Genomic DNA, 11,740 nt, shown 5'->3' with positions numbered 1-11,740 from the left:
ACCCCACCTAAAACTAGGGGTGATCTCAGGTGCTCCGGAAGGGTAAGCAGATCCTGCTCCACATGTGGCACCCGTCGTGTTGCTTATGTGATAACAAATCCGGTAATTAGTCTTATTTGGTAGGTCACATTCATGAAAGGGGAGGGGATTGTAGTTACGACGTAAGGAACATTTCCGATATCATTTGTGACACGGTTATTCCATAACGGTTAACCAACTCGTGATGGCGTCCGTAAAATTTACGAAGGGATGATTTCAACTTCACCATTTGGAACTCTTGGTTGAATAGCTTCCCTGTGAGCAGTAACCCTTTATCAAGAAAATCATGATAGGAAATGCAAGCACGGAAATATCGTATCAATTGGGAGATATATACCCCGTATGCAGGTGCTGCTGGAATGTTGCTACTTAAAAATGGAAATTTCACAATTGGAAAGCTGAAATCATCTCTTTTGTCGTAAAGTTTTGTTTTCAACCGACCCTCATTGTCAATTTCTAGATGTAAGTCAAGATATGAAGCCGACTTAAATGTATCTGTAGTATCCTTTATGGATTCGATGGAATAGATGCGTTCCACATAGTCACCAAATTTTGAATTGTTTAGTGAAAGAACGTCATCTATATAGCGAAAAGTAGAGTTAAAGGATATTGGTCGATGCCACTGCTGGTGGACGTTTCGTCCCCGAGGGTATCACCAGCCCAGTAGTCAGCACTTCGGTGTTGACATGAATATCAATTATATGGTCATTTTTAAATTTTCTGTTTACAAAACTTTGAATTTTTCGAAAAACTAAGGATTTTCTTACCCCAGGAGTAGATTATCTTAGCCGTATTTAGCACAACTTTTTGGAATTTTGGATCCTCAATGCTCTTCAACTTTGTATTTATTTGGCTTTTTAACTATTTTGATCTGAGCGTCACTGATGAGTCTTATGTAGACAAAACGCGCGTCTGGCGTATAAAATTATAATCCTGGTACTTTTGATAACTATATTGCTAACTTCTTATTTTTCTTCCTAAGAAGTTCCTGCATGAAGTCAGTCTCATAATAATAAAGAAACAAGTCGGCAAGTAGAGGGGCACACAAGATATCTTAGAATTGAATAGATAAAAAATGGCCTGTCAGATATCTATGTTGTATCAACATATCGTAGCTGAGTTTTCAAAATGTAGAATACTTCAAATTAAAAATCTCACAAAATCGCGAAGCCTTTGTAAATGTGGTTGAGATGCTAACTTCCTTTTGTACATGGCAATGAAATAAAAAAATATAAGGTTTGTGGATTACTTAAGAATTTAATTTATTTAAACAGAAATAAGAAAATGTACAGGTACTAGTATACGATTCTCGAAGCCATTATACCACAATTTTCAAGTTTACATACGATATTTTGGAAGCAATTAAAGTTGGCAATTTTGTCACAAGTCATTTTTTTCAAATGTTTTGATTGGTCTAACTGTATGCTCTTTTTCTATGCTGACTACCTGTCGTAGACAAGGAAAACTACAACCATGCTATTGCATATGCTTGGAAACAGCATTTAATGGCAGTATTTTATTTTCAGGATTGTTCATCACAGATTAATATGAGGGTGTTGATGCTGATGACTCATCTTTGATCAGATCTTTATGACTTGATGTGTATACATCATTATCGCTATTTTACAAAATAAATCTTTGATCTTACTGACTTTTTCCCTTTCTCAACACAGTAGAGTGATATGAAAAATAATAGCTAGAAACTAAAGGCGCACGTTCCAGTGGTCAATGAAATTAACAACGTCGTCATGAGTAAAATAGCGATCATAATTCAACTCAATTATATTGCTTATCTCACTTTCGCCATATCGGCTCAAGCAAGAAAGTCAATTTTGTTGAAATAATCATCGATAATCTATAAATATTTCCTTCATATGACTATCTTGATAGGGTATACTAAATGAGAGTGTAAAACTGAATAACTGAAACATTAAAAGCTCAAATTATTTTGTGTACATGAAGCGTTTGCCCAACCATAGATTTGTACCTGTACCTTCATCTACATTAGTAACAACAAGTATTAAATTTTAGATCTCTTGACATCCGTATAAGAACCAATTAGTCAACGACTGATCGTGTTTTTTGGATGACAGCAATAAAACCTACATATATTGTTTTAACTAATATATATAGATATGTCCCTTTAAGACCTTTGTTTATATAGTCATGAACCACTATATAGTATAATTTTTTTTAGTAAACATCTACTTAGTTTTGTTTTCCGATACAAAAACTACAGCCTATAAACCAATAGTGGAAATGTTTTAAGACAATTAAGATAGAGATGACAATCGCGGCCGTATACAATTAGATGATGCATTACCTCACATAACAACGGTGTAATTAGCAGTAGAACTCGCTACACGCAAATATGACCAGGTTAACATGGCTAGCAACCCATACACAGCCAACAAAAATGACGAACCACAACCCTTATCAACTAAGGGTCATTGTTATAGCTTCGTCTTGACAATGTTTTTCAGTATATCAATAATTATCCATTGTCACGACATAAATCATAAAATGAGAGGAAACAAATCTGGGATACAATCTAAAACTAAGGGAAACACATCAACTATGAGAGAGAAAAAAACAAAATAACAGAAACAGTGAATTGCAACAAAAAGTCAAAACAACAATGCAACACACAGAGAAACGAACAATAAGATAACAGCTGCCATTTTCCTGACTTGCTACAAGACGAAAAACAAATGGTGAGTTGAACCTGGTTTTGTTGCTAGCCAAATCTCGCAATTTGCAATGTTAAATATTACATTTAAATGACCAAGTTACATGACAGGAATACAGTACAAATAAATAGAAAAACATTCAGGACAGAAATATACAAATAAACAATACAATAGAACATTACTAAATGCTTATAAATATCAAAGGTATCAAGTAGTAAAGATAAAGACCGGCATTGATCAATTTCTTGTAACCTGAGTTTTCGTTGTACTGTCAGATGTCATATTCTCACACCACGTCATCGCCGTGAACGACTGCAGTGAGCCACCCATCGTCAACAGTGTCGACATCAGCAGTCAAGACAGTTATACAGTCAGACGAACACCGTTTTTGCATTACAAATACTGATGGCAGGACACGAATCTTTAAAGTCATAATACGAAGTTTTTTGAAATTTTCAAGTTTTTGAAATTATTGAACTAATATATGCACTTTTTATATTTGAGTCAATACCCATATCTGTACGTTAATGATGATTTCGATGATACAAAGGATTTTGTTTTAAAAAGAGTGCACGTTCACTTCTTTAAGGGTAAAACTTAACTTTTCAAGCAAATGAAACATTTTCATTTAATTTTACATTTGTAGTTTAATATGACTTTAACGAAACGACTCCTATTGATTATACAATCTGATTAATTATAAATTTCAACCAAAATGAATGAGACATTCTTTTACTGTGAAATAGTCCAAACATTTTAAAGCAAAAGATATTCATTGTATAAATGTACGTATGGTATTGTTTTTCAATTTGTCTGTAACATTGTGCTACTATATTTTCTAACTCCGTACGATTTCATACATTTTGTTTCCATACCTGAACTGAAAAAGGATTCCATTTTGATAATGATTAAGTTGCAGTGTAAACAAGTTGTATCCAGAAAATGGCAGTAAAATAGTAAAACAATCATGTTAACTGAGTTTTTTTTCAAACTGTTTAATAGCATGTTATGAGTCAAAGTTATTTAAATAAGTGAAAGTTGCATCATTTACCGTATTGATAAAGAAAAGGGAATTAATCAGTTACTATTCAGTTCTCTTTAATATCAAAAGAAAAAGAAGGGTTCTAATTTATTAAATGTGTTTTCCGTTAGAATATTATAACAATCATCTAAGAAATCTTGTTTCACCCACAAAAAAAGGCAACAGTAGTATACAACTTTTCAATAGTCATAATTCAATTAAACAGAAAAACATGCTGATGAAAATTTACAACCAAGGGAAACAAGCAAATCACGTATTGGAGGAAACCAATGGAACAATAGAAAAAAATAACTTTAAAAAAATTATGCAAATATTAATAAAAACGGACTGTGGATAATTACTTCTGCTATATATTCCTTACTTGTTACATTTTATGAAACAATAGGTGGCTGGAACTGGTTTAATGGCTACAAAAATCTCCCACTTATATGGCAATGATAAAACTGCCGCTAAAATGAAAATACTACTTGACTAAAATACAGTAAAAACAAACGACTATTTTATCGAGTGATTGTTCATCAAGAGAATCTAAACATTACTTAAATTTTGTTCAGATAATCTTGTATGGTCTGTTGTAAGTGTCATATAGCGCTTGACCTTCGTCAGGAATATGTCAATTGTTTCCATTCGTTTGATGTGTTTTCGCTTTTAATTTCGCTATTGTATAAAAACTTTCCGATTTTTCCTGATAATGTTAAGATTTGGTGTCAGTTTTCTTTTCGCATATATATCGATTGTTTATTTTTTCTACCCACTTTTTATATTTAATGTATCATCCACTTGTATGGGAGAAAACAATTTAAATATTAATCATGATAATGCAAAGTCATTTTTTACTCTGCAAGGAATTTTCAAAACTACCATGCAGCGCTTTGCTTTTGCTTTTACCGATCGTAAGAAGTTAAACATTCCATTTGAACACGATTAATGAAAAGTGTAGGTCCACCTCAGTTACATATCAATATCTTATACCTCCCTATTTTCGAACTCCCCTACATTAATATAGCCATCAACGAATATATTATATGGGTTAAATGTTAGGTGCAAACAAATACTAATCAGCAGATGTCAGTAACAGAGTTAGATCAATAATGTAAGTGCAGAATTGTTCAAACTGTTTTATATGCTATTATTATAAAACGTTATTAAAATAAGTGAAAAATATAACATTTAAGAAGTTGTAAAATGAAAAACAGAGTCAAAAGTCATGTGTTCTAAGCTACTTGACAGCTCTCTTGAATATCAAAAGATAGGAAGGTTTTGAAAAGATTCAATGTTGATAGTTATCAAAGGTACCAGGATTATAATTTAGTACGCCAGACGCGCGTTTCGTCTACATAAGACTCATCAGTGACGCTCGTATTAAAATATCTATAAAGCCAAACAAGTACACAGTTGAAGAGCATTGAGGATCCAAAATTCCAAAAAGTTGTGCCAAAAACGGCTAAGGTAATCTATGCCTGGGATAAGAAAATCCTTAGTTTTTCGTAATATTCAATGTTTTGTAAACAGGAAATTTATAAAAATGACCACATTAATGATATTCATGTCAACACCGAAATGTTCTTCAACGTAGGTGTTTTATGGTGCATTCAAAAGAGGGACGAAAGATACCAGCGGGACAGTCAGACTCATAGATCGAAAGTAATCTGACAACGCTAATTTGGTAGGTCACATTCAATTGTTATTGCAGTGCAACAAATTGATATACTATTACTTAGTTTCCTTAAACATTGTAAACGTCTATTGTTTAGATTACCAGTGATTTTTAATGAAAAACAATGGAATAAAATAAATGCGTTCTTTGCTTTCACACGCTAGTTCATTTCATTGAAGAGAAGTTCCATGTATATAGTATATTGCATGGGAACGATGCCATGTTGGGACTGGAAGATGGTTATGTCAGTTGTGCAGCAAATATTCTATATGCATTCTACATTTTGTTTTTCGATGCTTTCGATTTTCTGTCCATATCTAATATGAAAGTCTTTCCAGCTGGTACAGTAATGAAAGGGATCAATGTAAATTATTAAAAATAAGGCAAGAAATGAAGTACCATCTGATTATAATCCCGTTTCCCTACAAATACGCAACTGCTTTCTGTTTGTCGATCATTTATATTATTAATATTTTCAATATCAAAAAGAGACCAAATCAACAACCGTCTAAATCACATTAATGATACACATTTCCACTTCCTATTAGATTTGCTCTAAAAGAGGGACGAAAGATACCAAAGGGACAGTCAAACTCATAAATCTTAAACAAACTGACAACGCCATGGCTAAAAATGAAAAGACAAATAGAAAAACAATAGTACACATGACACAACATAGAAAACTAAAGAATAAACAACACGAACCCCACCAAAAACTAAGGGTGATCTCAGGTGCTCCGGAAGGGTAAGCAGATGTGGCACCCGTCGTGTTGCTTATGTGATTACAAATCCGGTAAATAGTCTAATTCGGTAGGTCACATTCATGAAAGGGAAGGGGATTGTAGTTACGACGTAAGGAACATATCCGATATCATTTGTGAAACGGTTATTCCATAACGGTCAACCAACTCGTGATGGCGTCCGTAAAATTACGAAGGGATGATTACAACTTCACCATTTGGAACTCTTGGTTTAATAGCTTCCTTGTAAGCAGTAACCCTCTATCAAGAAAATCATGATAGGAAATGCAAGCACGGGAATATCGTATCAATTGGGAGATATATACCCCGTGTGCAGGTGCTGCCGGAATGTTGCTACTTAGAAATGGAAAGTTCACAATTGGAAAGCTGAAATCATCTCTTTTGTCTTAAAGTTTTGTTTTCAACCGACCCTCATTGTCAATTTCTAGATGTAAGTCAAGGTATGAAGCCGACTTAACTGTATCTGTAGCCCTTTATCTCCAATTCGATGGGATAGGTGCGTTCCACATAGTCACCAAATTTTGAATGCTTTGGTTTTTGAGTTATAAGCCAAAAAATGCATTTTACCCTTATATTCTTTGTTTGGCCATTGCGGCAATCTTGGTTGGTTTGCCGGGTCCCTGGACACATTTTTCAAACGAGATACCCCAATGATGAAGGTGGCCAAATTTGTTTTAATTTAGTCTAGTGGTTTAAGAGGAGAACATTTTTTTTAAAAGATTACTAAGATTTACGAAAATTGGTTAAGAATTGAATATAAAGAGCAATAACTCCTAAAGGGGTCAACTGACTATTTTGATCATGTTGACTTATTTGTAAATCTTACTTTGCTAAACAATATTGCTGTTTACAAGACAATAACCAAAAACAGCAAAATTTCCTTAAAATTACCAATTTAGGGGCAGCAACCTAACAACGGATTGTCTAAATCATCTGAAAATTTCAGGCCAGATAGATCTTGACCTGCTAAAATTTTTACCCCATGTCAGATTTGCTCTAAATGCTTTGGTTTTTGATTTATGATATAAAAAAGAAGATGTGGTATGATTGTCAATGAGACAACGTTACTATCCACAAAATGACACAGACATTAACAACTATAGGTCACCGCCAAAAAAACTGAATTTTACCCCGATTTACCCCTATGTTCTATTTTTAGCCATCGTTCTGGATTGTTGATCTGAAACCGCTGATATATGATTTCACAACCCTATTGTACGAACACATTTGGTTGACGCAAATGTAAAACAGTATACTTGTGTGACCTTATTAGTTCAAATTAAGATCAATTACTAGTATCAGAGACATATAATACAATTTTCGAATTATTCACTTGCAAGTCATATATAAATAATTCTTAATCAATATTTTTTAGCTTATTTTGACAAAATTGAACCATATACTAGCTATAGCTGGCTGCCAAAAGCGAATTATTATTTCACTATTTCCATTTCATTAATGATTGAGCAAAATATTTAATATATTAGATTTTTTATATATCTCGTAGCAAGTGCCCCTTTAAGAGTACAGTATTTTTGTCAATTATTATTGTACAAAAATAATATTATACACAATGAAAGATACTGTTTTTTATTAGACATTTATACTGATATGTAAAATAGGAATTATCTCTTGAATCTTTATTAAATTTGCAGTGAATTGTACATCTTTCTTAAAAATGTAATTTATACTCACCTCACCTCACCTATCCTCTTCATGCCGGTCGGCATTTAAGGCCCTGATACATTCTTTCCATTTTACACGGTCTTTAGCTGTTGTTCTTGCTGTAGCCCAGCTGTTCCATCCAAGTGATGTTCTTTCAGTCTCTACAGTCCGTCTCCAGGTGGTTTTGGGACGTCCAACTTTCCTCTTTCCCTCAGGTTTCCATGTGAGTGCAACTGAGCATATTCTGTTGGTATCCATCCTTAGTACATGACCAATCCATCTCCATCTTCGTTCTATTATATCATCACTTAGCTTTTTTGTTCCAGCTTTTATGTGAAGGTTTTCGTTGGATATTTTATCAGGCCATCTTATTTTTAGTATCTGTCTTAGACATCTGTTTTGGAAGGTGTTTAATTTCTTCTTGTCTTGTTCGGTGGTTTTCCAGGTTTCACATCCACATAGAAGGACTGATGTGACTAAGCTGTTAAATAGTCTGACCTTTGTTTTAAATGACAGTACTGATGATCTCCAAATTTTTCTTAGCCTGCTAAATTGGCCTTTAGCTTTCTTCAACCGGTTGTCCATGTCATTGTCACATCCACCTTTTGTTGTTATTATTCCTCCTAGGTAAGTGAAGGTATCGACATCTTCTAGGTCTTTCTCATTTAACTTCACTGGGTTGTTATTTGTGGTGTTCATCCGCATTACTTTTGTTTTAGAGGTGTTAATCTTAAGTCCTATTTTGCTGTCATTCTCTTGAAGTTTATCTGTTTTCAGTTGTATGTGTTGGAAATTGGAAGACAGTAGTGCTAGGTCGTCAGCAAAATCAAGGTCCTCTAGTTTGGTGGTAAATTTCCATCTGATTCCTGTTTGATGGTCTTTAATCGTTTGTTTCATGACATAGGAAACCATTCCGATTGTATTCCTTCGTCTATGACTGCGCACTCAAATGAGTCGTAAAAGAGTTTTATAACTGTGATGAGTTTGTCTGGGATGTGGTAAGCTTTTAAGATGGACCATAAGCTTTCCCTGTGGATGGAGTCAAACGCCTTTTCAAAGTCTACAAAGTTGATGTATAAAGGAGCATTCCATTCTGAACATTGTTCAATGATGTTTCTTAATGTGAAAAGTTGTTCTGTAGTGCTTTTACCCCTTCTGAAGCCAGCTTCTTCTTGTCTCAGTTCTTCATCTATTCCTTCTTGTATTCTTCGGATGATGATCTTAGTGAATACCTTACTTGGCACAGAAAGTAGTGTTATGCCTCTGTAGTTATCGCAGCATGTTCTATCACCTTTCTTTACTATTTTAACTATCAGACCTGTATTCCAATCTTTTGGTATTTCATCTCCAATCCATATCATATTGTACAGTTTATGTAAATACTTGGTGGTTGTTATTGAATCTGCTTTTAGTATCTCAGCTGTTATGCCATCTATACCTCCTGACTTCCCATTTTTTAATCTTTTCAATGCTTTTGAAATTTCCTCTTTCGTGATTGGACCTGTATCTATACCTCTTTCCTCGATTTCATAGTTTAAATTGATGTTAAATGGTATTTCAGGCTCAGGTCTGTTCAAGACTTCTTGAAAGTGTTCTTTCCATCTTTTTAGTTTTTCATCATGGCTAGATAATGGATTTCCAGACTTATCTTTGATGACTTGAGGTGGTTTCTGTTTTTCATTGCAAATTGTTCTTGTTACTTCGTATACAGTTTTCATCATGCCATTGCTTGCTGCTTTTTCTGCTTCTTCTATTAAGTTGTCTGTCCATTGCCTTTTGTCATTTCTCATACTTTTCTTCACCTCCTTGTCTTTGTCACTGTACTTGGCATGTAAGTTGTTCTTAACTCGTTCTGATCTACTGCTGTTAGTTCTTTCCTTTAGTTGTCTTCTCTCATCTACAAGTTTCCATGACTCATTGGAGATCCAGGGCTTTTGCCCACGCTCTTTGAAACCTAGGGTGTTAGTTGCTGTTTCTTTATAGCATTTTGTTATACCTTCCCAGAATGTTTCTATGTCCTCTAGCTTGTCTAAGAGTTGGAACCTGTTCTTCAACTCGATTGAAAATGCTTTTCTTATTTCTGGACGTTGTAGTTTGGTGGTATCGAATCTCTTTCTTGAAGTATCTGTTACTATTTTGTATTTCTTAAGTTTGATTCTTAATTTGCATTTGAGGAGTTCGTGATCGCTGCCAATGTCTGCTCCTCTCATAGCTCTTGTGTCCAGTATTGATGTTCTGTGTTGTCTTGTAACCAGGATATGGTCTATTTGATTTTCTGTTTTCTTGTTTGGTGATATCCATGTTACTTTGTGTTTGTCTTTGTGTGGAAAGATTGTGCCAGTAATGACTAAGTTGTTCCTTTGACAAATATCAAGGAGGTTTTCTCCATTTTCGTTTCTTCTCCCTATTCCATGCCTTCCCATGATGTTCTCATGACCTTCATTGTTCATTCCAACCTTTGCATTAAAATCTCCCATTACTAATAGGATGTCATGTTTAGGTGTTCCTGCTATGACTCTATCTAGCTGTTCTATGAAGCTTTCTTTTGTTTCATCTGTAGCATCGTTGGTCGGTGCATATACAGTGATGATACTTATTTTAATGGTTGATGTGTGGAATCTGGCATACATTAGTCTCTCAGTGATTGGCTTCCATTCAATCAGTGCCTTTTTTGCTCGACTTGACAGCATCATTCCAACTCCTGCCTGATGTATTCCATCATTCCTACCTGAATATAATTATACTTTGCCATTTTGAAGTGTAAGCTTTCCACTGTCTAGCCATCTGACTTCGTTTAAGGCCAATATTTCTATATTGTATCTGTCCATTTCTCTCTCCACTTCTGCAGTTTTACCTGTGGCATACATAGTTCTTACATTCCAACTGCCTAGAAGTATATTATCTTTTGGTGTACACAAGGGTGTCAGCTTGTGGACTTCCCGTGGGCTTTCATCCACCAGCGTCATGTCCCTTAAACCATGTTGTTCAGCAGAGGTGTTATCCTCATGCTGATTTCTAAATGTATTTTGGGTTTCCGTAATCATCAATTTTTTATTCTGTCTGGTGATTAGCCATACGAGAAACCTACTACCTGTAGGATGGAGTTTTGTTGTCTAGGTTTTCCTTCCCATAGATGGTTGCCTGCCATGGCTGACGAGTTCCATCTTCCCGGCTTTTCTTTCTGGGTCTGCTCCCATAGCCTTTTGATCTTCCCAGATCTAACCACAAGGCAGCGGTACTATTTACCCATAGTTGGGACAAGGTTGATGAGTGCAAGGGCGTGTCCACACGCCAGTGGGCCTACACACTGCATCTCTAGGGCCCTGCTCCGAGATCCTCTACAATAATGCCTAGAATGCTAGATCCTAGTTACCATGTGCTGTCGCGGGGAGGCATTGTAGAAGTCTTTAATAGTGTAGAGGCTATGTACTGGCAGAAAGACTTACGCACTCGGCTTTCTTTTCACCCACAAAGCAGGCTAGCCAGCGGTGATAGAGAGCCTATGGCCCTAATCACACTAGACGCATACATAATCCTGTGGTACATACCACCAGCACACGTAATTTATACAATGTTTTGGTAATCAAACAATCATTCTCATTTTGTTTCTAAATTGTTCATAGCCCTAAAATGGCTTATCTGTCAAGTAAACAGAACGTCATATATAACTTTGATTTGTAACCACGTGCTTAATCCGTTCATATTATCTTAAATGTCATTGTGAATAATTCGTCTAGAGAAAAGACAAATTAAAATTGAAAATAAACCTTATACAAAACTTAATCTGGAGACCTTCCCATCGTAATATTATTTTATAGTGCTCCAACAAAGGAGAAAGTAAATTACAAATTATGTTCACCGTTTCTGCAACGAATAATAACGTGTC

The sequence above is a fragment of the Mytilus galloprovincialis genome, chromosome 6 (assembly GCF_965363235.1).
Source record: "Mytilus galloprovincialis chromosome 6, xbMytGall1.hap1.1, whole genome shotgun sequence".
NCBI classification, from domain to species: Eukaryota; Metazoa; Mollusca; class Bivalvia; order Mytilida; family Mytilidae; genus Mytilus; species Mytilus galloprovincialis.
The sequence above is the reverse complement of the archived record's forward strand: the minus strand, read 5'-3'. Positions refer to the sequence as shown.